The 24,555-nt window shown below is 44.5% G+C and overlaps 4 non-coding genes across 4 annotated transcripts; all 4 read right to left on the minus strand.

Moving 5' to 3' along the window:
- Positions 1-22,348: 22,348 nt before the first annotated feature.
- Trnas-aga (transfer RNA serine (anticodon AGA)) lies at positions 22,349-22,430 on the minus strand. The gene has a single exon. It is a non-coding gene; the product is annotated as a tRNA-Ser (tRNA).
- Positions 22,431-22,575: 145 nt separating this feature from the next.
- On the minus strand, positions 22,576-22,648 carry Trnak-uuu (transfer RNA lysine (anticodon UUU)). The gene has a single exon. It is a non-coding gene; the product is annotated as a tRNA-Lys (tRNA).
- Positions 22,649-23,318: 670 nt separating this feature from the next.
- Trnam-cau (transfer RNA methionine (anticodon CAU)) lies at positions 23,319-23,391 on the minus strand. The gene has a single exon. It is a non-coding gene; the product is annotated as a tRNA-Met (tRNA).
- Positions 23,392-24,421: 1,030 nt separating this feature from the next.
- On the minus strand, positions 24,422-24,503 carry Trnas-aga (transfer RNA serine (anticodon AGA)). Its single transcript has one exon. It is a non-coding gene; the product is annotated as a tRNA-Ser (tRNA).
- Between the last annotated feature and the right edge of the window lie 52 nt (positions 24,504-24,555).

The following is a 24,555-nucleotide window of genomic DNA, read 5'->3' on the forward strand; positions in this document are numbered from 1 at the left end:
CTATATGCTTAATTAACACCTTGGCCAAAGTCCAGGAGCGACTTCTGTATTGTCGCTTGCAATAGCAAAGGAAGGTCTTTCGGCTTAGTCCACAACCATTCAGTTTCAGGGTGGGAATCCCTATAGACGACGCACTAAATAAGATATTAACCACAGTGAATAACGTAGAAAGCAAATACACAGTTGCTATTTTTATAGAAATTGCGGAGCCTCTGATGATCTCTGGTGGCCCGCAATGTTTATAAGCCTCAGAGAGATGCAGGTACCTTAGGCCATCTACGATAGCCGCGCGGAGTACTGTAGAAATAGGATGGTTGGTTGAATGGTACGCATTAAGTCAGAAAGTGATTAAAGGAATCACCAAAGGTTGCCCGTTAGGATCAATCTGTGGCCCTGTCTTCTGGAATATCGCCTTTGAACCCTTCCTACATCAAATGGATATGGATAACCGTGCGAACGGGGCGACAGCTCCGCAGATGACCTACGGTGGTAGTCTCCGCAGACTCAAGAGCGCAACTCGAACTCCAGTCAACACAGTTACTCAAAAGCATCAGCCAGTGGTGCAAACATAATAAACTTCAGATGGCTTACACAAAACATTTTATATACTACTCAGAGGAACACTACAAAGTAATCCAGACGTAAAACTACACGGCATTAGGATACGCAGACAACGGAAAACATGATCTCTTAGTGTGCAAATAGACGAACGACTATCCTTTTTCGCACGCACCAGAACAGCGAAAGACAAGGCTGCCAAGATCATGCAGAAGCTGTCCAGACTCAACGTAACGCACTTCAGGGTAGCATTACACACACCATTGTGCGCTCTTTGAGTCTGTGGTGATGATTTTCAGCCAGTGCATGGGTCAACGGAGTACGTCTGGTGACGAATAGGAACGTGGTGCGGCGAAAGCAGAGAAGAGCCCTGGGAAGACTGTCAGGAGCTTTCAACACCACGACAATGGAATCGCTCTGCGTGGTGCTTGGGACCTTCTCTATCGGCTTAATAATTCGGTTTCGGGCTGCTGTGTTCTGGATAAGGAGGGGGAGGCAGGATAAGGTAATCGAGATTACCGGACAGGATATCACCGAGAAGCCCAGCTCGTTAAATGACGGGTGAATACATATCAGAGGGAATGGGAGTCAAGCGTTAAGGGCCGTAGGGTATATCATTTATTCCTGGACATAAGGAGCAACATCAATCCCAGACGGGGTATGGTTCACTTTATGACAGGTCGAGGCTCTTACGCTGTGCACTTACACCGCGTTGGCCGCAGCCTGTGCGCTACTTGTACATGTGGAGAACATGGATCCCCGGGACACATATTGTTTCACTGTCACCGATACAGAACAACAACCCAGACCCCGACACAATACGACATGACATGATATGGGCAATAATAGACAAAGACGAGGGGGAGGTAATAAATAAAATAGCTGACGATGTCTCCAGGACATTACATGACGAATATAGACAGACGCGGCGGTATAACAGAGCACTTGTAAGTAGGCTGTTTAGGTTTTTTTGTTGGTACCGCCACGTAGCGCTCAGTATGAAAATCACTGTCTGTGCTGTGCGCAGTCTGTGGCTGGTTGGCATTGATAAAATATTCTCTATTGAAGTGTTGGACAGTTGGCTGTTAACAGCGTGTAGCGTTGCGCAGTTGGAGGTGAGCCGCCAGCAGTGGTGGGTGTGGGGAGAGAGATGGCGGAGTTTTGAGAGCGGATGATCTGGACATGTGTCCATCAGAGACAGTAAATTTGTAAGACTGGATGTCATAAACTGATATATATATATATATATATATATATATATATATATATATATATATATATATATATATATATATATATAATGGCTTTTGAACTCTATTAAGGTTAATACATTGTTTGTTCTCTATCAAAATCTTTCATTTGCTAACTATGCCCATCAGTAGTTAGTGCCTTCGGTAGTTAGAATCTTTTATTTAGCTGGCAGTAGCGGCGCTCCCTGAATTGCAGTAGTTTGAGTAACTAAGATTTTTTTGGGGTAAGTGATTCGTGAAAGGTGTATGTTAATGTTAGTCAGGGCCATTCTTTTGTAGGGATTATTGAAAGTCAGATTGCGTTGTGCTAAAATATTGTGTGTCAGTTTAGAGTTGATCAGAATAAGTAACGAGAGAAATATCTGAGTACGTTCAGTTCTGCTCAGCTGATCACAGTATTAGTGAGTCGTTGTGGTCTATTTTGGAGACAATACTGCGTGATCGCTATGCAACTGCATCGTCGTTACCTAGACTTGCCATTATTTCGTAGGAAGAATGGTATAAGTTTTCTTTGAAAACCGTACAGGACCATTCCCTGACCACTGGAAGCTGTTTCGAATGCCAACGTTTTTCATAGACTGTGTTAGTCGTGGTAATGTGCTGAGTGTTTTGTGTTTCTGTAATTTTGTTCAACCTCCGTATATCTGGATGTTTAGCCGTGTATTTGAACCGCCGTACTCCCAAATTCTGGCCTAACTGACCACCTCTCTCGGTAGGATAAGTAAAATAAAGAAGATATCAGTAGTAGAAGTGTGTTTCGCCATGAGACCGCTTAGTAAACGCGGGAGAGTCCCTGTGATGTAGTTAAACTGCAGTGGCAGGTGCTACGAGAGAAGCGTTGTGCACCAAAAGTTCAAATGTGTGTGAAATCTTATGGACTTAACTGCTAAGGCCATCAGTCCCTAAGCTTACACACTACTTAAACTTAATTATCCTAAGGACAAACATGCACACACCCATGCCCGAGGGAGGACTCGAATCTCCGCCGGGATCAGCAGTACACGTTGTTCATTGTGTAGAAATATAAAACTAATTAGCGATAATCGTTATTCTTATTTGCGACTGAAACAGGAAAGCATAGAGATAGAAATGGTATACAAAATACGAACCATCGCACGCTGCAAGATGACTTGCACAGTACGATAACTACCACTATGGTTACTATTAAAGCGTACTTTACAGTGGTCTACCAGTTCTATTTTGAGGAATGACGCAGAAGGTATTTGTTGTTCCAAAACGGTCCGTCTGCTTTGGGATCAGACAGAAAATGTTAAAGTGTGAGACCACCTATAGAAAAGTCATCAAAGACGTTGGTATTTTGAGTCACTGGAATTATGTGACATGTGGACAAATTTCGAAGGCATCTTCCCATATGGCGATGTAGAAGTTAACTTCTATTCGATTCAAGCATGTGGGCCAAATGTGGATGTGACGGCAGAAAAATACTGTAAAATTTAAAGAGACCACAGAGTCGAAAGGAGCAGACTAAAAGCAGATATAGAACTAGAAAGAACCGACTTATTATACAGGACACGATACGACGATACGATAGTGCAGCATGTCGAAAACAACTTTGCTTCGTAATCAGAAGAACCCAGGCACTACGATATCGTATTTATCTGCCGATACCGGGCAAGTCACTTTCAAGTACAACAATATGCATAATGGATGTACGAGAACATGTACGACATATTGGATGTGGCTACGAATCGTGCACGGATAGCCAATTGGTAAGGCGACCGCTAGCGATAATAGGAAAATCCTGGTTCGAAACCCGCTCCGGCGCAAATTTTCACTGTCGGCTTTCCACTCCACTGCTGCTAGTAATCCTTGTTCACAATTGCGAATTCATTGGATGCATTACACGGGAAGTCGTAAATGTTAATTACGAAAATTAATTTTCGAAGAAATAGGTAATCACATTAAATTAAGCGTCAGGTGTGACATCTTTGAGAAAAAAAAAGACTGTACAGGCATGGAAAAAATAGGCAATTTCTAAACAGACGTATTTTTTCAAACATTAACAGACGTTGCATGTAGAAACGGAAAGGAAAGAAAAGAAATTTCAGATGGAATGGGGCAAGTATTAAAGAAAGGACAACTGTTTCGACAAACGATAACAAGAATTAAAAAGAATTATCATTGTCTTGCTAGAGGGCACTATATACTGTTAAAAAGTGATGACTTGTTTCAACTGACTAAGCAACTGTATTTAGATCTCAGAACAATCAAAGAACTAAAAACTGCCTTAAGTTAAATTTTACGGACTAAATCTGGAAATTCTGAAAGAGAGGAAATGAATAAAAGTAAACACGTACCACTCGTGGTAACATACATTTCAGCGTGCAGTGTACTGAAACCCCTTCATCGTCTATATATCTGGGAGCTGTTTAAGATAAAGAAAATGACCGTCAGATAAGCGTGAACTAAACATTAATTAATGAAATTACAACAAAGAGGGAACGAGTAAAATATATCATTACCGTACGTGTAACATAAAGTGACAAATTAAATAAACCAGCAAGGTAAAACCAACTAGTTTAAAACATGCAGCAACAAGAGAAACAAAACAAAAGTGTTAGATAATGAAAACTATTACTAAGACAAAAATAGCAGTAATATACGAAACGAAACATTCCATGCTTAATGAGGTTGCAGTCAGTATATAAAGTATATTCAGTATCGTTACATCGAGTAACATGCCAAAGCAAGGAAATGTTTATGTATCCAGTAGATCTGATTTGACTATGACCTATGCATAGCTCTAGCAAGACTAACTGGTGTGTGTACTTGTGAAAGCCAGTCGGAAAGCTACATCATTCGGCATGTATAAGAACAGAAATAAGCGCATGGTAGACAAAAGTACATGTAGTAAGAACACTCACACGAAGAAAATACATGAAAAATATACAGGAAAAATCTGTCATTATAAAAGAAGGTCATAAAGATCTCTTGAATAATGTTTAATACAAAAGCTGCAAACTGACCACACTATGTTGTAATATGACTTGTCAAAAAAGGCTACTAATTTATCATGCAAGGCTGTATATAACATTAAATAAACAATAATAGCAGTGAAGTAAGAAGAGCGCTGATGCGGCCAGAACGCATCTCCTGGGACGTGACGGCAGCGAAGGCCGCCGTCGGTCACGCAGATGCTGTTAGATGACGGAACATGGCAGTGAAGCTCGCCGCCTAATGGCCAGAGTTGTCACGGAATGTCTCTTGACTAAAGAAATGATTCTAACTAGATTCTGTCTGCTCGTTCAATACACGATCAGGAGCTCTTCTCTTACAACCGTAAATCTACAACTTTTTCAGCAACATTAATTCCCTTTCTTCGGGAGCATTGTATAGCACCTTTATTCCATGCGTAACATTCTGCACTGTATGTCTCTTAATGCTGAGATGTGAATCGAAGGCTGTTCTGTAGTAAAATGGTTGGAACGTGACATGGAAGAAAGTTTCATTAATGAGATACAGGAAATCTGTTTTAGAAAGTTGTAAGGTGTCAGGCAAATTCAACACCTTCCATGAAAACCCTGACATGATAAGCAAATCCAGTAGTATGTCACATAGCTCCAAATAAATCGTGACATTAAATTAATCAAAGTAATACGAGTAACGAGTGAGCAAATGGAATACCACAGACTAACACAAGAATGCCTAAATGCATGTCGTACCTTCCCACCGTGAGGCAGACGAGTAACGAGTGAGCAAATGGAATACCACAGACTAACACAAGAATGCCTAAATGCATGTCGTACCTTCCCACAGTGAGGCAGACGCAGTTCCGAGGGGAGAAACGAGGACAGAAGCCGAGAGCAGAACCGAGTTAAGCTAGAAGGCCCTACGATAGCGGACGGACTGGACACCCACGTCGGCAGCCTACCGCTACGTCTACCACCCGCACGTTTTAGCGTGAGGCTTTTTTGCGTCTCAGGTACCTCAAGGACCACCCCCAGCCCATGTTAAAAGATAGAACCCTCCAGAAGAACAGTATAGATCTTACGATAACGCTAAAAGGACCACACCAGCTGCAGGTTTTAGCGTGAGACTTTTTCGCGTCTCTGTTACGTTGCAAACTTTAAAAACATTGCCCCACCACGAAAAGTATAACGTTTCTCATTGGATAGACAGAATTTTTGTAGGTGGAGCTTAAGGTTAACATTGAGACCATGATTGGTCAGATAAAAACAAAGCCAGATAGTTTTTTAAAACCAACTTCGGTAAACTGTAGTAAGGAGAAGTTAGGAGAGAGTTGTTTCCGAGAGGGCGAGCTGGACGGAGCTGCGCCGGCTGCCGCCCCCCTGACGAACACCGACAAGGTAATGAACGCACGTGATGCCGCATAACAGCGCATAAAGCTTCACTCAGAACTGCAGAAGTATCATCTGTTACACCTTCTTTTTGCGTAATACTAGTGTCGATCGTAAATTAAATCTCATAGTGTTCACATTTGCCACTTGAAGTGAAAATCTGAAACGCGATGATTTCTCTTATATAGTTATTGAGAAGCCACATCACCCACTGTAATTTACGACAAGTTAGATAAGTAATTAAAGATAATTGAGGGTCACTGTAGACAATTTTGATAGCTTTCTCTTTTGTGAAACTTAATTTAAACCTAGATTATAGATGTGATATGGCATAGGTCATCCTTCGATCCATTGTAGAACTTGGAAACCCATTCAGGGAATATTCGTTCACATTTTTGTTGAACGCAGTTGGTTTTTACCATCCTATATTAAAACATTTCCTTTTATCAATAGTGCAATTTATAAACGATGTTTTGTGAGTATAATAAAATTCCCAATGGTACTCTTAACTGCTTTTTCGACGTTATTTTACCAGCTAACTAAAAATAGGAGAGCCTTTAACTCCTTCTATTAAATTTAGTTAGTATTAAGGTTCTTTTACAGAGCGTGTAGTGGAGCCGACGCTGAAATCATTAAGTATTTGGTTATATCATCGCTAGTCTCACTGAACTCTTCTGAATTCTACATGTCATGTGTGGTCTGGCGTCTCCTTACCAGCAACAGGTCCCAGGTTCAAACTAGTCAATTCCCTAAAAAACACTCTCAGAGCGTTGTTGCGCGAAAGTGGTAGGGAGACACGATATAGTACAATCAAACACCACCATGAATCTTTAGAAAGTATGACGCTGAAATAAAAAACAATATATTACAAATGTTACGTAGAAGACGTCCTGATTCTGTTCAACGGAGATGAAGGTGATTTCAATAATTTTTCATCTTCATTAAACAATATGAAATCAAAAATTAATTTCACTTTAGAAATGGAACAGGATTGTTCCGTTGATTAACTCGACATTACCATCACTAGGAAGAACACAGACATGTACTTGGAATTTTCATAAAGCCAACTTGCACTGATATAATCACAAATGCCTATTTCTGCCATTCACTAGCTTATAAAAAAGCATTCTTCAGCTCCATCACCCCTTGTTCGTTACGTTTGCCGTCAGCATAAGATGAAAGTAATAAAGCGGTTGTATCTACATCTACATCTACATCCATACTCCGAAAGCCACCTGACGGTGTGTGGCTGAGAATACCTTGAGTACCTCTATCGGTTCTCCGTTCCATTCCAGTCTCGTATTGTTCTTGGAAAGAAAGATTGTCGGTATGCATCTGTGTGGGCTCTAAATTTCCCTGATTTTATCTTCATGGTCTCTTCGCGAAGTATACGTAGGACGGAGCAATATACTGCTTGACTCTTCGGTGAAGGTATGTTCTCGAAACTTCAACTAAATGCCCATACCGAGCTACTGACCGTCTATCTTGCAGAGTCTGCCACTGGAATTTATCTACCATCTCCGTAACGCCTTCGCGCTGCTTTCCGTTGAATCTTCTCTATCTCTTCTGTCAACACTATCTGGTATGGATACCATACCGCTGAGCAGTATTCAAGTAGTTGGCGAACAAGTGTACTATAACCTACTTCCTCTGTTTTCGGACTGCATTTCCTTAGGATTCTTCTAATGAATCTGTCTGGAATCTGCTTTACCGACGATTAATTTTATATGATCATTCCATTTTAAATCACTACTAATGCCTACTCCCAGATAATTTATGAAATTAACTGCTTCCAGTTGCTGACCTGCTATATTGTAGCTAAATGATGAAGGATCTTTCTTTCCATGTCTTCGCAGCACATTACACTTGTCCACATTGAGATTCAGAATTGGAATCCTGAAGTGGATCGCACTAGCTAATGGGTATAAAATTCCGATGTCACCAATATATAAGGTAAAATAAGAGAAAATAAATTCACGTATAATAATAACGATGTGTTGCCCACTAATGACAAAAAAAAGGAAAAGTAAAGCTAGGTTTATAGCCATGACCAAAAATGGTCCATCTTCGCATGAGATCGAACGATGTTTTTGTAAGATAAATGTAAGGATTGGTTTCCAGCCAACTAGTACATTAAAAACTCGACTACGTCACGGAATAGGCCCACAATGTGTTAAGTTAATTAGGTTGGCATTATACAGAAGTAACTGTAAGCTGTGACATTTATTATATCGGCCAAACGGGCCGTTCTTTCGATGTCCGCTTTAGGGAACATGCAAACATTCAAAATAGGACAGCCTTCTGTTCTCCCATCAATACTGGGAGACACACAGTGGGAGATATTACGCATGGAATAATATGTCACACTATGCAGCGAAAGGAAGGAAATTAGATCTACTGGAAGAGTTGTTGATTTACGGTTGTAGGAAGAGAGTTCCCGATTGTGTGTTGAACGATCAGATAAGTTTAATCAGAATTATCTCTTCACTATTTTTGATTAACTACTTCAGTTATTATTAACGGATCCCTACAAGAAACGCGCTGCGACAACTCCAGCCTGAAGACCTCGAGCTCCATCGCCGTCTTCCGCCATCTAGCGGCTCCTGCGTGTTCAACGGCGGCCTTCACTGCTTTCGCGTCCCAGGATGTGGCGCTCTATCAGTACCTCCTAAAAAAGAAAAGTCTACGCACCGGTCTGTGACGCCATCACACGTACTCCGAGGCCGGCGAGTTCGGTAAACGAATCCGGATGTTAAAATATTTGCTAAGAAATCAATGTGAATGCTCTGATAATTTATGAATTTATGGAAAGGCAACATTTTTTCTTTGAACAGACTCAATTGCTTTATTTGTAATTCAATTCTGAGCACTTTTTAAACTGTTTCGAAACCAAATTATATATGTTTAATTGCATGGTTATCTTCAGCAGCAGATGTTATCTATCTGTTATTGTTGTTTTTCCATGTCTTACACTTACTGCACTTTAAGAGAAGCGTTTTACCAGACGCGTACAAACGAAACGCGTCTGGTCAAAGACTTCCTTTAAATTTGGGTAATCTGAAGACGAAAAAAAAGAAAAAAACAATAATAATTGCAAATGATGAAGTAACTGTTGTGCAGGGCTCGAACAGACTTCAGTACAAAACGCCTCTCCGTTCACATGAACCCTTCGTTCAAGATGAGTATTTCCGTTGTTGCCAGAAAGTTATGACAGGCCTCCTTTACAAATTTCATTGAACACTCTTTTCTTTATAAGCTAACGGTATTTCACCCAATATCTTCAAATGTTGTTATCATGCATCAAATCACTGGTTATCAATGAAAATTTCACCTCTCTAACTCGAATAGCTACGAAGATAGAACGGTTTACTTTTCTTAACGCCCAAATTGTCAGAAATAAGATAAAAGATAAATCGATTTACAATGTCCTAAATTTAGTTATAATGTAAAGTTATCTTACATGTAATATTGGGAGCCTTCTTCATACTGGACTACCTTTCACGCTAGAGTTGGGCAAGAAATCACCTGTATGTTACAAATCAGAGTGATCGAGAAGTAGCAGTATTCACAGTAACAACTTTTAAGCAACTGGTTGCGCTTTTAATTACAAATAGATCATTCATTTAAACATTAGAACGTTAAATGTCGTGTGCCATCTGTCGACCGAAATTCGTATTTCGTTGTAAGAGCTTTGTATCTCATGCTATGAATGTACAGCCTGCCTATGGTCGAAGAAATGCAGCAAGTAGTTTATTTGCTCTAAGAAAATTTTTACACTTGGTATTTTACATGTCAGTTGTACCTATATGTTTGGCTCGAGTCTCATCTGATATTGGACACCCACCTTCCCTTCCCCTGAAATCCGTAGCCTTGGTTGTTTAGTGTAGACCGAGGTCTAGATTATGTTGAAAGGTGATAATTCGGTTAAGAGTTGGTGAAGTCGACGAATCTGAATGTCAAATAAAAGTTGTCGTAAAAGATTAAATTATAGCACAGTCTCAGGTTTATGTTCGTGACATAGCTAAAGATACTTCAAGCATTTTTCATCACATAAACAGAAATTGCAAGCTGATTTCATGAAATGTTTATTAGGTTTTAGATAGACAAAATTGTGTCTGTCTTCCTCCACAAACGAAGCTAATGTGTTTTTCAGTACACTAATATCTTCCGCACCTTGCAAAAGTAAGCTGTTGGAGTGTTTAAGTATAAATTATGCTCTATCTCGTGACAACATTTGGAAATATATCAAGTGTAACGAAGGATTAAAGGGACGACGTATGTAAAATTGGTCAGAATTGTTATAATTTGTTTGCCACCAAAATGTTGTGTAGCAAGTTCGAAAAATTACTCCAATTTTCAGAGTTTAATTCATGATACTAATGATGTAAAATCCATCTTGTTTCAACCAAAGTGCCGTGTCGCGCTCCCTTTTCTACACTTTTCTGACTTTGTTTGTGACATTTTATTATTCCTTGTCATCAGAGAAGAAATCTCTAGAGTATAGAAAGCTGTAAGTCCACTTACGATACGATTAATTACGATTTATTAAAGAAATGGCCTCATGGTGGAGCACAGAACCTGAACGAAAGCTTTAATTTGGAAGAGATGCCCAAAGACAACTTTTTGCTCATCTACTGAAATTTCCTCTTGTCTGGTGTTCAGTGATTGCTTCACCGAAAACCTATTAAAGACTACTGATGCTGTGCGTATTGCTAATTCTGAAATGTCGGTGAAGGATGTAGCTAGAAGGCACGCTTTAGGGATCAGACTAAAGGAAAAGAGCTACGTGATCACCAAAAGGACAAAATCTATGGTTACCGCCAATATTAAGGTACTTGTTTCTGGCATAGATGCTAGTAAAATCTTTCTCCTGCATTTCCTGCAAATTACATTTCTGGGTATAAGGAATATTTTGTGCTGCACCCTTACAGATAAAAATCTGAAATTTGCTACAGACTTTGTAAACGCTATAAAACAACTTCCTGCGGCACAAAATATTTCGAAGTGCATTGCTGTCAAATTTATTCAAATTATTATTATATAAAAATTGTATGTATCGTAAACATACATTTAAAAACTGTTGCGAGTGTTCTAAGACTGATATTAAAATTTTTTAGCTAATTACTGAGAATAATGTACCACATTTTGAAAGTAGTGAACATAGTAACCTCTGAGAAAATGTCCCTTGTGTGATAGTATATCTTCTGAAAGAATCCATAAACGTCCTTATCAAATTAGTACACAAAACAAATTGAAAATAGCCTAAGTATAGTCAATAGCATAATGACAACTTGGGCAAAATTCGATTCAGTTATTTCTCGAACGGTAAAAGTTACATTAGCTCATACGCTGAAGCGCCAAGGAGACTGGTATAGTCACGCGTATTCAAACACAGAGCTATGTAAACAGTTATAATACGGTGCTGAGGTCGGCAAGACAAAAAGTGTTTGGCGCAGTCGTTATATCTGTTATCGAGATTTAAGTGTGTTTGAACGTAGTATTATAGTCGTCGCAAGAGCGATGGGACATACTATCTCCGAGGAAGCGACGAAGTGGGGATTTTCCCATGCGATCATTTCACGAATGTATCGTGAATGTCAGGAATACGTTAAAACATTAAATCTCCGACATCGCTGCGGCTGGAAAAACATCCTGCAAGTACGAGACCAACGACGACTGAAGAGAATCGTTCAACATGACAGAAGTACAACCCTTCCGCAAATTGCTGAAGATTTAAATGTTGGCCCATCAACAAATGTCAGCGCGCGAATCACTCAACGAAACACCATCGATATGGGCTTTCGGAGCCTAAGGCCCAGTGCATGCTCGCAGAGTCCCTACACAATATTAGGCTGGGGTACCAGTTTCGTTGGCTCTTCAGCGTATGTAAGCGTGTATTTTCTAGTACGTCCCCCTTAACTAAATGGTGATAAATAAACGAATATTTATCTACATTTGCCATCTCATTTGGACTGTGGCGACCAAAAAATTAAACCGAGATGTAAACATTTGGAACACATGAAGAGAAGTTAACTGGAAGTGAACTGAGTTTTAATAGTTAAACGCCAATTGCGGTTGTTGGCGGTGCGATTTAACTCCCGGTTGAGTTCAGCCCTTGTTTAAACATATGGCTACAGACGAACTAAACAGGTTTTACGTGGAAATGGCAAGGTACACTAACATGGAAATTTTACTGCTGATTTGTTGGGGTAAATAGGCCGTAAGAATAACAATGCAGCCTGTGGGAAATCGCACTGATTTCAAGGTAGTTCATAAACGTATTGACAGGCTGCCACAAGTTACCACAGACATTACAAATCCAGATGACAGGGCTCTGTCTGATGGAGACCTTTTATAGAGGTGCTTCTATTGCAAATAATGTAATGTAAGACACAACCAGAAAAATCATGAAAGAAACAAAAATGAAACTTGCAAAGGAAATGTCAGGTGACTCTGAAAGTACTGCTCAAGGGACAGGATTATGTTAAATGCAACAAAAGCTATGAGGCCAATTTTCATTGCCTTTGTTTCAAAGCTATTAGCATTCTGACAAAATGTATGTAATATACAAGTAAAATTAAACTATAAATTAATATACATTGCATGATATTTCTAAATTTACCGAGGAAGTTCGTAAAAATGCATTGCACAGCACTGAAAAAAAGTGTGGTGTGGACGTTAGGAAAACGACAGAAGAAGTGATTGGAAGAATGTGGAATGAGAAGTAACCGATAGATGATAGAAGCCTAGTGGGCAGTTAAAAGATAAAGTGCGTAAAGCAACGGAGGAGGAAAGATGTCTGAAAAAAAAAGATTCCTATGAAACAGGGTTGGGTAGCAGGACATGTAGTACTGAAGCAGCAAGAATCAGTTAACTCTGTACAGAGGAAAAAGAATAGCAGGAGGAGACGAAGTTCAGAAAAAAACAGTGATCTTGGGTGAGGCAGTGTACTGAAGTGGTGCAACCACAATGAAAATATGATAAGAGAGACACGAAGAAATAATGAGAGTATAGAGAAGGCATAAGAGAAACGTATCTTGGATTGATACCACAATCATCAGTTAAGAGCATAGAAACTAACAACAGAGATAAATTGTAAAAACATATCAGAGCTACTTTAAATGACTGTATAGTAGAAGAAGTGACACAGAAACACTAATAGTTAATAATGAAAACAAGGACAATCCTAAAGTAATACAAGATGAGGAGTTCACCGCAGTCGAAATATAAATAAAAGCAAGGCTCCCGGAGACATGTGCTTCCAATAGAAGTGTTGCAATTCTGGTTACTCTAATCATCTCCACTCCTCATACGTTTCTTTATCCTCGTTTTTCTGAGTGGTTAGTTGCGCTCCATGACGACTTCGTTTCCTGTACCTGTCTCTCCAATCCACGTACACGTACATGAGTACTCTGCATTTCACACTTACGTGCTTAGTAGAGTGTTCATCGAATCACTTTCAGACTATTTCCCTTCTATTCCGCTCTCCAACAGTACGTAGGGAAAACGAACACTTCAATTTTATTGTGGGAGTTCCGGTTTATCTTGCTTTATTACGAGATCATTTTTCCCCATCTAGGTGTTAGTCAACAAAATATTTTCGCATTTGGAGGAGAAATCTGGTGACTGAAATTTCGTGAAAAGGTATCACCATAACGAAAAATGACTTTGTTTTACTGTTGCCACCCCAACACGCGTATCATGTCAGTGATACTCTCTCCACCTTTTCGCGATAATACAAAACGCGTTACCCTTGTTTGAACTTTTCCGATGTCCTTCGTGAATCCTATTTGCTAAGGCTCCCGTGCATCCAGCAGTCCTCCAGTCGATGATAGTCAGGCGCAATGTACGTAGCATCTTCAGTAGAACAGCACAGCCAGCCGACATCCTCAATTCCCACATGTCCTATTATCCCGTCCCTTCTTCTTCCTAGTGTATTATGTGTATGTGATCTAACCCTTGCCTGCTCCTACAATCTCTTCCCCTCTGCTGTTCCTTCTACTACGAAATTAACCAATTATGGCTGGTTTCGTGTGTTCCAATATCCTGTTCTTTCTTTTTGTAAGAGTTTTCTGCAGATTTCTTTCCTTCTCGATTGCTTTAATTTGCTCTTTATTTCATATTAATCTGCTCGCACAATTTCAAACATCCTCGGTAGCAACGCATTTCCAATGGTTCCAATTTATTCCTCTTGTAAAAGACAGCACCTCACTTCCTTGCGATACTAAGCAGTACAGTTTTATGAGCAGGTTCAATTATATGCCATTGTTTTTGAGTAGAGATACTTTGCTTTCTCCACCCTCCCTCTCCGACTTCTATAATTTTTCACCTTTTCTTCTTTCTGCAACACCTGCAGCTAAACATCGTTTGCCCTTACGTATATTTCTGTTAAGTGTGCTTTTCATTCAGCTGAATAGTTCTGTTACGTGCTTCTTATTTTCTGCTAGAATGTGTGTATCACTTGTGACCTTCATAGCGCCATGCCAATTCTTCTTGCAACTCTATCCCTGTTCTGGTATTTTATTTAACCGTTTGTCATGGTTTCTTCAACACAAGGTAGACAACAGTGACAATGGTCCAATAACTTACGGGAACACAAGCGGGTGGCGTCACCGACAGCAGCAGATATTTCGACAAGTACATACCCTGCTATTTTCAAGGCAGAACTTAAACGGCAATCGATGCTAACACTATACCTCTGCGAGGAATTTTTGGGAAGTTGTGACCATGATACACCCTAATGGAAACGGAGCAATCAACGGGGATTCGATTCCGAAATGTTCCAGCAAAGTGTAATTAACGGTAAACTAGGGGATCGGAGACTAGATGATCTCCCAGCACAAAAGTAAGATGTAACATTACATATTAATATCGGGCGATAGCCTAATTAGACATTCTTGTGTCAAGCAATATAATGAACCAGAAGGCAATGCAAAGGCTAACCTAACCTTCCTTGAGACGCTCACCAAACTCTTCCTTCGTATCTGTTCACACTAAAACACTGTAATCTAAACTTGCAGCTAAATATACAGCTGACTTGGAAGACAGACAAACAAATGGCCAGTGAGAGAGCAAACAGTAACATATACTTCTCAACAATATGTACTTTAAATAAAGAACATGTAAAAGTTTATAGAACCAATCACCAACAAACATGAAACTAGTAGCAATACTAGACAGGGCAGAGCATGAAATGAATCTCATTTAAGGCTTTGCGATTTGTTAATGATCATACTCTAAAACACCAGTGTTTAGTATAGCGTTTCCATGCCAGTGCATTAACCAGCTTGCATCAGAATAGCTAACACAGTAAATATTTTTTTCTTAAGTTCGATTTGAAGGAACAAAAACCAAATGCAAATCTAGCTACACTGGTTTTGAAGGAGCTTTTGCTTTGCTACTACGTAAAGCAAAATAAACTATAAATATTTTACTAAAAATTGTGCTTTGAATGGTAGTCTTTTAACCTACTCAAAATATAAGTGGCTGTGCAAACGCCAAAACCACTTTAAACTCAAATTCAAAAACTTTCTCATGAAATGAACGCTGACAAAGTAACGCCCATCTATACAAATTTCTTAAATCCTACAATTAATAATATATTTCATTTGATCTTAAATTTAGTATTTCAGACAGAGTATGAAGTAAAAATTTACGTTGAAACTGGACTCAGCGCTGTTCTCTGCTTGCCATCACATCTGCGCCTACAGACCGGCATGGCGCACAGTTCAAAATTGACTGTCCATTGCTGTGTACATAGCATTTTGCTTGTAACAGGGGAGGAGAAATATCAAAGTTGTTACGTCGTCATAATTGGAAGTAAACATTTTGACGCTGAGGCGTGGACTCCGTGTGGATAACGGACGACAGTTAAGTTCGTTCCCTAGCAACGGCAACGCCGTTAATGCAGCCATGATGTACAGAAAATTAAATGCCCCAGGTGAGGATCGAACTCACGACCTTAAGAGACTTACGCGCTGCCTATTTTTTTTTCTTCACCAGGTACAGGGTAAATGAACAAAAGATCTTTATTGGTACAAACTTAAATACAAGAAAAATGCCATCCTTCCGGCGAAAATAACACAAGACATGATACTCGTACAAGGTGAGCAAGTTTTTTAGTATGAACAAGGTGTAGGAAAAAAAAACTAATAATACTGATGGAAGCTAAGAGGTGTAAAGCAATATACAGTGGAGTGAGGGAAAAACCAGTGTTTATCTGGTGTAGTGCATAAAAGAAAGGAGGCGCGTGTCCATGCGCCTACTCCACTATGGGTTAAAATGTAGAAAGCAACGCGAGTGGTCTCAGATGTCAGCAGGGGGGGGGGGGGGGGGGGGGCGAGAGTGCTGTCGCCGTGTGGCACCATCCAACTGAGCGGGTGTGACGTAAAGATCGCGTGTAGGTAATTAGCGAAGAAGGCGCGGTAGCGCGGTCGCTGTTCGACTACACTGTGGGCGGTTTGTAAGTACTGCCAGAAATCAAGGCGTGATTTGTCGCCATCATTATACATGTAGGTGATGGTCCATCTCTTGACCCATACAATCGCATGATTTTTGGTGGCGGGGAAATAAGTATTCTCAGGATGGATAAAAGTCCATGGGTCAATTGAGTCCGGCGGAACACGGAGGTGACAGGCAACGAACTGTCGGGCAAGTTTCCAGACGTCACTGGTGGCAGCACAAGTCAGTTGATGGACATCGTCATCCATGAGGTGGCAAATTGAGCAGAGTGGAGAGTCCTTTAGTCCGATGGCGTGAAGACGATGATTTGTGGCGAATTTTTCATTTGCGACCTGGTACCATGTTGCCCGGACGTTGGAGGGAAGAAAAGGCTGGTGGATGTGACGCCAAACCGTGGGCCACCGCGTGGACGGATGTTGCAGTTTGATATTGTTGCTGGATATGGAACGAAGGAGTAGGGTGTAAAAATCTTTAGGTCGAGGAGAACGCGAGGTCGGTAAGTGTGTGTGAGCATAACTGAAGTCGGCGATGAAATCAGAAATGTGCGCCAGATGGTGCTTGATGTGTCCGACTGGTACTGGTGGTGTTATGGTCGCGGGCACAAGGATTTCCAGCAAGCTCCGCGTAAGCGAGGTGCCACCGTGCCACTGCTTGTGCATGGTGGACATATACAAGGACGCCGCGCGGAGTCGCACATTGACAAGACCGAGGCCACCCGCTCGCGGGGGAAGGGTGAGCGCGTCGTAGCGGACCTTAAAGAGCGTACCGGCCGTAAGGAAGTATCCGAAGGCAGCGTGGAGGCTACGTCCAATAGTTGATGGCAGCGGGAGGACCTGTGCAACGTGGACCATTCTGGACGCCACATGTTGCTTGAGGTATTGGACACGTTGTAAGGAATCGAGTCGTCGGAGAAGATTTTGTCGCACCGTCGTGCGGATGGTTTGGAGAGCACGCCGAAAATTGATGGCAGCGGAGCGGCGCACGGTGGAGGTGAAAATGATACCAAGGTATCGTAGTTCCTGTACACACGGGAGAGGTGCTAAGTTGTCGTGTGAGAGGCCGCGTCCAATGGGCATCGCCGCGGATTTAGTCACATTCATGTTACTGCCCGCTGCAATGCCGTACGTTGATATCAAATCAAGTACAGTGTGTGTTTCACTCCGTGAGCGGATCAAGAGAAGGAGGTCGTCCGCATACGCACGACATCAAAAACTGTGCTGTCGCAAAGTGAGACCAGAAAGGTGGCTCGTCAGACTCCCGATGAGTGGCTCCAGAGTAGGGTCGAAAGTTGGCAGCCTTGCCGTACGGAACGTCGGATCGCCTCTGGTCCCGCCACACGGCCATTAACCTGAATCAGCGATTCGGCGGTGCCGTACAGGCGCCGGATTACGTCGATAAAGGCCAGTGGAAAACCCATGCGGTTCATCACGGAGAACAGAAAAGGGTGCCGCACTTTGTCGAATGCGCTGTCAAAATCAATGGCAACCACTGCGGCGCGGAGTCTGCTCGCCGCTGCCAGTGAAATTAAATCGCGACATTCTGCTGTGGCCGTTTGTATATTAACTGAGCCGCCCGGAGTTGTCTGTTCCGGGGATAGAATGCTAGGCAGGACCTTGCGGCATCTCGTTGCCAGGAGGCGTGTAAAAATTTTACAGTCTGCGTTAAGCAGAGTCAGGGGTCGGTAATGTGTTGTCGTCACACCTGGTGTCGGTTTGTGGATGGGTATAATAATTCCCGTGACGAAGGACAGCGGTACGGCGTTCCCCATCGTCAGCAGTTCATGAAACATCGTTGTCCACCGTGACGCCATTAGTGTGAAGAAAGCGCGATAAAATTCTATCGACAATCCATCGACATCAGGTGACTTATTCAGAGCAGCTTTTTTGATTGCATCGTCGATTTCGTCACGCGTAATGGGCTCCATCAGCTCGTCCGCTTCGTCGCGAGTTACGTGTGGTAACACAGACTCCTCAGCGTGGTTGTCGGTAGTCTCCTCCTGGTACATTGTGCGGTAGTGGTCGACAAAGGCACTGACGATTTCGGCCTGGCAAGTGACGTGCTGGCCGCGACAGATTGTGATCTCGGTGATGAGTTGTTGTCGCCGATGTTTCCTATCGGAGGCGATATGATGCATGGTCGGATGTTCCTCTTCCGCCGAATCTTGATATCGGGTTCGCACCATAGCCCCCTGCAGTCGACGGCGTGTCAGAGTTACAATTTGGGCCTTAATCCTGCTGCGTTCCCTCTGGGTGTCGGATGTGGGCGGTTGGGCGTCCAGGTCGCGGAGAACGGTGTAGAAATAGTCAGTAGTGTGCCGGCGCCACATAGCAACTTCCTTTCCATACTGAATCAAAGTACGTCGAATGGCAGGTTTGGCACATTCCAGCCACCAGGTAAAGGTCGTGCAGTATTTAGGTAAGCGACGTTCACAGGTGGCCCATGTCTCGGTAACACGTTGAAGACATTCGGGATCATGAAGATAGGAGGTGTTTAGCTTCCACGGTGCACGACTGCGCCAGACGACTTGCTTGGGGAAGAGAATGTTGCAGATGTAGGCACAGTGGTCCGAAAAGGCCAGGGGCCAAAGTTCTGCACCTTGGACTGCAGGTGTGAGTTCCCGAGAGACGTAATGACTCGTCTGGTAAGTATGACCAGGCGCGTCGCCGTGCTGAACTTCCCAAGTGTCGCGGAGCAACAGATCTCGGACGACAAGACGCAGGTGTTGTAGTGGGGCACTTGATCTTTAGGGTGCAAGACACAATTAAAATCACCCCCAAACAAGTAATGGTCGCAGCGTCCAAGAAACAAAGGAGCGATTTCTTCTGAATAGAAGAGTGCCCTGTCGCGTCTGCGGGTGGAACCTGACGAAGCGTAAATGTTGACGATACGAGTCCCCATGACGATGACGGCCATGCCTCTGGCAGATGGAAGGTATGTGATATCGGTCACTGGAATGCCTTCTCTGGCGTAGATGGCTACGCCGCGTCCCAGGTGGTCATCAGGAGAAGGATAAGTGTTATATCCCGCGACGTCTGGAAGTGTGGCCAAGTGTACTTCCTGTAGTAGTGCTATATCGACGTCCGACGCCCATATCATCTCTCGCAGCAGTTGAAGTTTCACGGGTGAGCTGATGGTGTTAGTGCTGATCGTCGCTATTCGGTAGGTTTGGAGCCGTCCCCCGCCGTGAAGGGGAACTCCATCGGCGGAGGATGAAGAGGGGCGAGGCAACGGCGAGTCGTGCCGTGCGCCACCTGACGGCGTTATCAGCGGCGTAACGATGCTTCCGTCTGGGGTAACTCTGTCTCCAGCGTGTGGTCCGGGTCCTGATCGACGTCCTCACTCCACACCATTGAGGGCGCTGTCGTTGTGATGGTCGTACGTTCCACTTCGGTCGTAGGGGCGGAGGACGTCTCGGCGGCAGTAGCATCGGTGGAGTCCATTGGTTCAGGAGCACCTGAGCATGCCAGTATAGTTGGCATCGAAACATCCACAGTCGGCGTCATGTTGTCGTCATTCGTATCGTCGTGTAGGTTCTCTGAGGCCTCGTCGTGTCGGACGGCCTCTGTAGTATCAGGGGGAGGTGATCCGTCTCGTTCCGAGACCGTTCGGCGCCTCCTCTTGCGCCTCTTAGGTGAACGTTGTTTGCGGGTTCGTCCCTCTGTGTCGGAAGACGGAAGGGAGTCGCGTCGCTCTGAGAGGGAACGTCAAATGAAGGGGTGTCCATATGTTCAGGCGGGTGGGTGTCGGAAGTCGTCGCTGTTGGTAGTGGCGCAATAGCAGCGTCTGGCTTTGAGCGCGGCGTGTCGGCCCCGGCGGTATCCATAGCAGCTGGAAGGGTTACCGGCACGTGGTCCGATGAGCGGCGGCCGGTGGGAGAAGAGAGCGCCGATGCGTAGGTGATCGGTAAAATCGTCGTCGGAGCCGGAGGTGCCACGGTAGCGTCTGGCAATTGGTTGATCCGTCGTTGAAGACACTCAGATCTGAGGTGGCCTTCTTTCCCGCACCCGGAACAGGTCTTGGGTTGGCCGTCGTATATGACAACCGCTCGGCACCCGCTAATTTGCAGGTAAGATGGCACGTGGCGATGGAGGTCGATGGTGATCTGCCGTACACCGTTAAGAACGGGGTACGTTTGGAATTGTGCCCAGCGTTCGGCAGTGTGGCCATGTACAGTGCCATAGGGGCGGAAAGCCGCGATAACGTCTTCCGCCGGTAGCTCGAACGGGAGTTCGAAAACTCGTATGGTGCACATTCCTAATCCGGCATGGTCGACAGTGACCGCTCCGACATTGCCGTCGGCGTGGCATAAGCGTAATCCATGGTTGGTGTCACGAAGTATTCTTTCACACACCGCGTCATTGACGACTTTCACGTACACAGTACTGCTTAATATGGACAAATGGATGCCCAAGATGTCGGAAGCTGGGCTCTTAGCAACGTCGCGTAGGAAGCCTTCCACTTCCAAGGCCATTGGTCGTGCGTATTCGTTGCAGAAGTTGAATCGTAAAGTTGATTTTCGAAAACCATTGGCCATGGCTCTAGTTCACTTAAGCGACACGTAAGTGACGGCCGCTGAAATGTAAACAACAGCGAGCGCGCGCGCTCCGCAGGCGGAACCAACAACACGTCCGCACTGCACGGCGGCGAGCGCGCGCGCTCCGCAGGCGGAACCAACAACACGTCCGCACTGCACGGCGGCGAAAGCCGGACTGCCTACTGCGCTACCGACGCACGCCGGAGACGAACTCGCAGGAAACTCGGTAAGTCTCACATATTAGAGAAAGACAGTTTGCGCTTTCTGAAGGGTCCGTTGTCTTGCTACACGTACGAAACTCGGTAAGTCTCACATATTAGAGATAGACAGTTTGCGCTTTCTGAAGAATCTGTTGTCTTGCTACACGTGCTGTCCCGACTCTCTAGATTAAACTGCAGCCGCAGCTATACAGCTATAAGGTCCTGAGGCTGACCCATCTCAAGCGAGCAATCCGCGCGGCAGCATTGTTGCCACAAGAGCAAAATAATGCATCGACCGGGAATCGTGCCGGCATACCTTAAGATTATGAGACTTAGGCGCTGCCTACTGCACTACTGAGTCACAAACCACTCAACTACAGATGCTCGACAAGCTACCCGTGCTTTCCAAGCAGCTGTCGGCAGGGAAACTGGGATTGCCACCCAGCGACGTCGAAAAAGGGGCTAAACTCGCGAAGTCCCCCAATACACTGCCTTAAAACGACCGTTCATCACTATCGTGTGAGTAACCTTGCGTCAGCGGCGACGAGTCTTGCCCAAAGAAGTAGCGTGCTTGGAGGCGCTGCCCGAATGCGTGTGGATGCACCCTCCTACCTCGTAATGCGCCTGCAGCTCCTATAGCCGTGGGCCGCTGTCGGCGGGCGGGAAGCCGACACAGCGCGGCGTTGCGAGCAGCGGCAGTGCGGTGGTGTTGTACTGTTGAGCATAGTTGCCTTCCAAGCAGTTGATCCGGGTACGATTCCCGGCCACCGCAAGTGGCCCTAATTTTTCCGTATCATTATGTGGGCTCCTGCTGTTAAATTAAGGTTTTTTTTTCGTCGTTGCACCATCTTGTAGTATGTCCCGACTTGTCCCGACTTTGCTCGGCTGACGCGAAAGCTGACCCTTGGAAATCGCCCTTATCTAAAGGACAGGCACTATAAACGGCTGTGAGAGGTGAGGTGTGGCGAGGTACCAAAACGCGATATTTTCTGCTCCTTCTTCCAAAACAAGAAAAGAAAAATCCGACGCAGTCGGTAGGACTCGAACCTACGCTCCCAGAGGGAATCTGATTTCTAGTCAGACGCCTTAACCACTCGGCCACGACTGCTTGTCCAACAGGTGCCCCTCGAATCGTGAAAAACCCAACCGGTTGCGTCTGCGCAGAATGCCGACAGGAAACGTAAAACCGTGCACTGATTACGACAGGGCTACTATCGCTACGAGACGAGCCATTATGGAAGCGTTGAAATCTTCGCCCGGACAGGGACTCGAACCCTGGACCCTTAGGTTAAAAGCCTAATGCTCTACCGACGGAGCTATCCGGGCTTTCGCTTGTTGTGGTTGGAGCGGTTTCAAGCAACGTGATTAAGTGGAAGGTGTGTGTAGGCTTCTGGCGCTACTGGCGACTGCACCGTCTACTCACTGACGCTGGTAGCAGCCCAACAGCGGACCAGTGCCTCTTCTCCCTTTATTCCGGTGCTGACAGTAACTGCATCACGTGCCTGCTTTCCCCGATTGCGTTCGGTTGAAGCCAAGGAAGAAGGGCGACCAACGACAGTTCGAAGACCAAAACATGGAGCGTTGTGTGCGCAAATAGTTCCGTTCCGGTTCCGGGAATCGAAGCGGGACCTGTTGAGTGAAAGCCAGGTATCCTAGCCACTAGACCACACAGGACTTGCTCTACAGCGGTGAGATTTACTCCGTCTCTTATTGTATTTTGTGCTGAATCTGGACTCAGTGCTGTTCTTTGCTTGCGATCATATCCTCGCCTACAGACCGGCATGGCGCACAGTTCAAAATTGACTGTCCATTGCTGTGTGCATCGCATTTTGCTTGTAACACGGAGGAGAAATATCAAAGTTGTTACGTCGTCATAATTGGAAGTAAACATTTTGACGCTGAGGCGTGGACTCCGTGTGGATAACGGACAACAGTTAAGTTCGTTCCCTAGCAACAGCAACGCCCTTAATGCAGCCATGATGTACAGAAAATTAAATGCCCCGGGTGAGGATCGAACTCACGACCTTAAGATTATGAGACTTACGCGCTGCCTACTGCGCTACCGAGGCATGCCGGAGACGAGCTCGAAGGGAACTCGCTAAGTCTCACATTTTAGAGAAAGACAGTTTGCGCTTTCTGAAGGATCTATTGTCTTGTTACACGTACGAAACTCGGTAAGTCTCACATATTAGAGATAGACAGTTTGCGCTTTCTGAAGAATCTGTTGTCTTGCTACACGTGCTGTCCCGACTCTCTAGATTAAACTGCAGCCGCAGCTATACAGCTATAAGGTCCTGAGGCTGACCCATCTCAAGCGAGCAATCCGCGCGGCAGCATTGTTGCCACAAGAGCAAAATAATGCATCGACGGGGGATCGTGCCGGCATACCTTAAGATTATGAGACTTAGGCGCTGCCTACTGCACTACTGAGTCACAAACCACTCAACTACAGATGCTCGACAAGCTACCCGTGCTTTCCAAGCAGCTGTCGGCAGGGAAACTGGGATTGCCACCCAGCGACGTCGAAAAAGGGGCTAAACTCGCGAAGTCCCCCACTACACTGCCTTAAAACGACCGTTCATCACTATCGTGTGAGTAACCTTGCGTCAGCGGCGACGAGTCTTGCCCAAAGACGTAGCGTGCTTGGAGGCGCTGCCCGAATGCGTGTGGATGCACCCTCCTACCTCGTAATGCGCCTGCAGCTCCTATAGCCGTGGGCCGCTGTCGGCGGGCGGGAAGCCGACACAGCGCGGCGTTGCGAGCAGCGGCAGTGCGGTGGTGTTGTACTGTTGAGCATAGTTGCCTTCCAAGCAGTTGATCCGGGTACGATTCCCGGCCACCGCAAGTGGCGCTAATTTTTCCGTATCATTATGTGGGCTCCTGCTGTTAAATTAAGGTTTTTTTTTTCGTCGTTGCACCATCTTGTAGTATGTCCCGACTTGACCCGACTTTGCTCGGCTGACGCGAAAGCTGACCCTTGGAAATCGCCCTTATCTAAAGGACAGGCACTATAAACGGCTGTGAGAGGTGAGGTGTGGCGAGGTACCAAAACGCGATATTTTCTGCTCCTTCTTCCAAAACAAGAAAAGAAAAATCCGACGCAGTCGGTAGGACTCGAACCTACGCTCCCAGAGGGAATCTGATTTCTAGTCAGACGCCTTAACCACTCGGCCACGACTGCCTGTCCAACAGGTGCCCCTCGAATCGTGAAATACCCAACCGGTTGCGTCTGC

The sequence above is a fragment of the Schistocerca gregaria genome, chromosome 3 (genome assembly GCF_023897955.1).
Source record: "Schistocerca gregaria isolate iqSchGreg1 chromosome 3, iqSchGreg1.2, whole genome shotgun sequence".
Classification (NCBI taxonomy): Eukaryota; Metazoa; Arthropoda; class Insecta; order Orthoptera; family Acrididae; genus Schistocerca; species Schistocerca gregaria.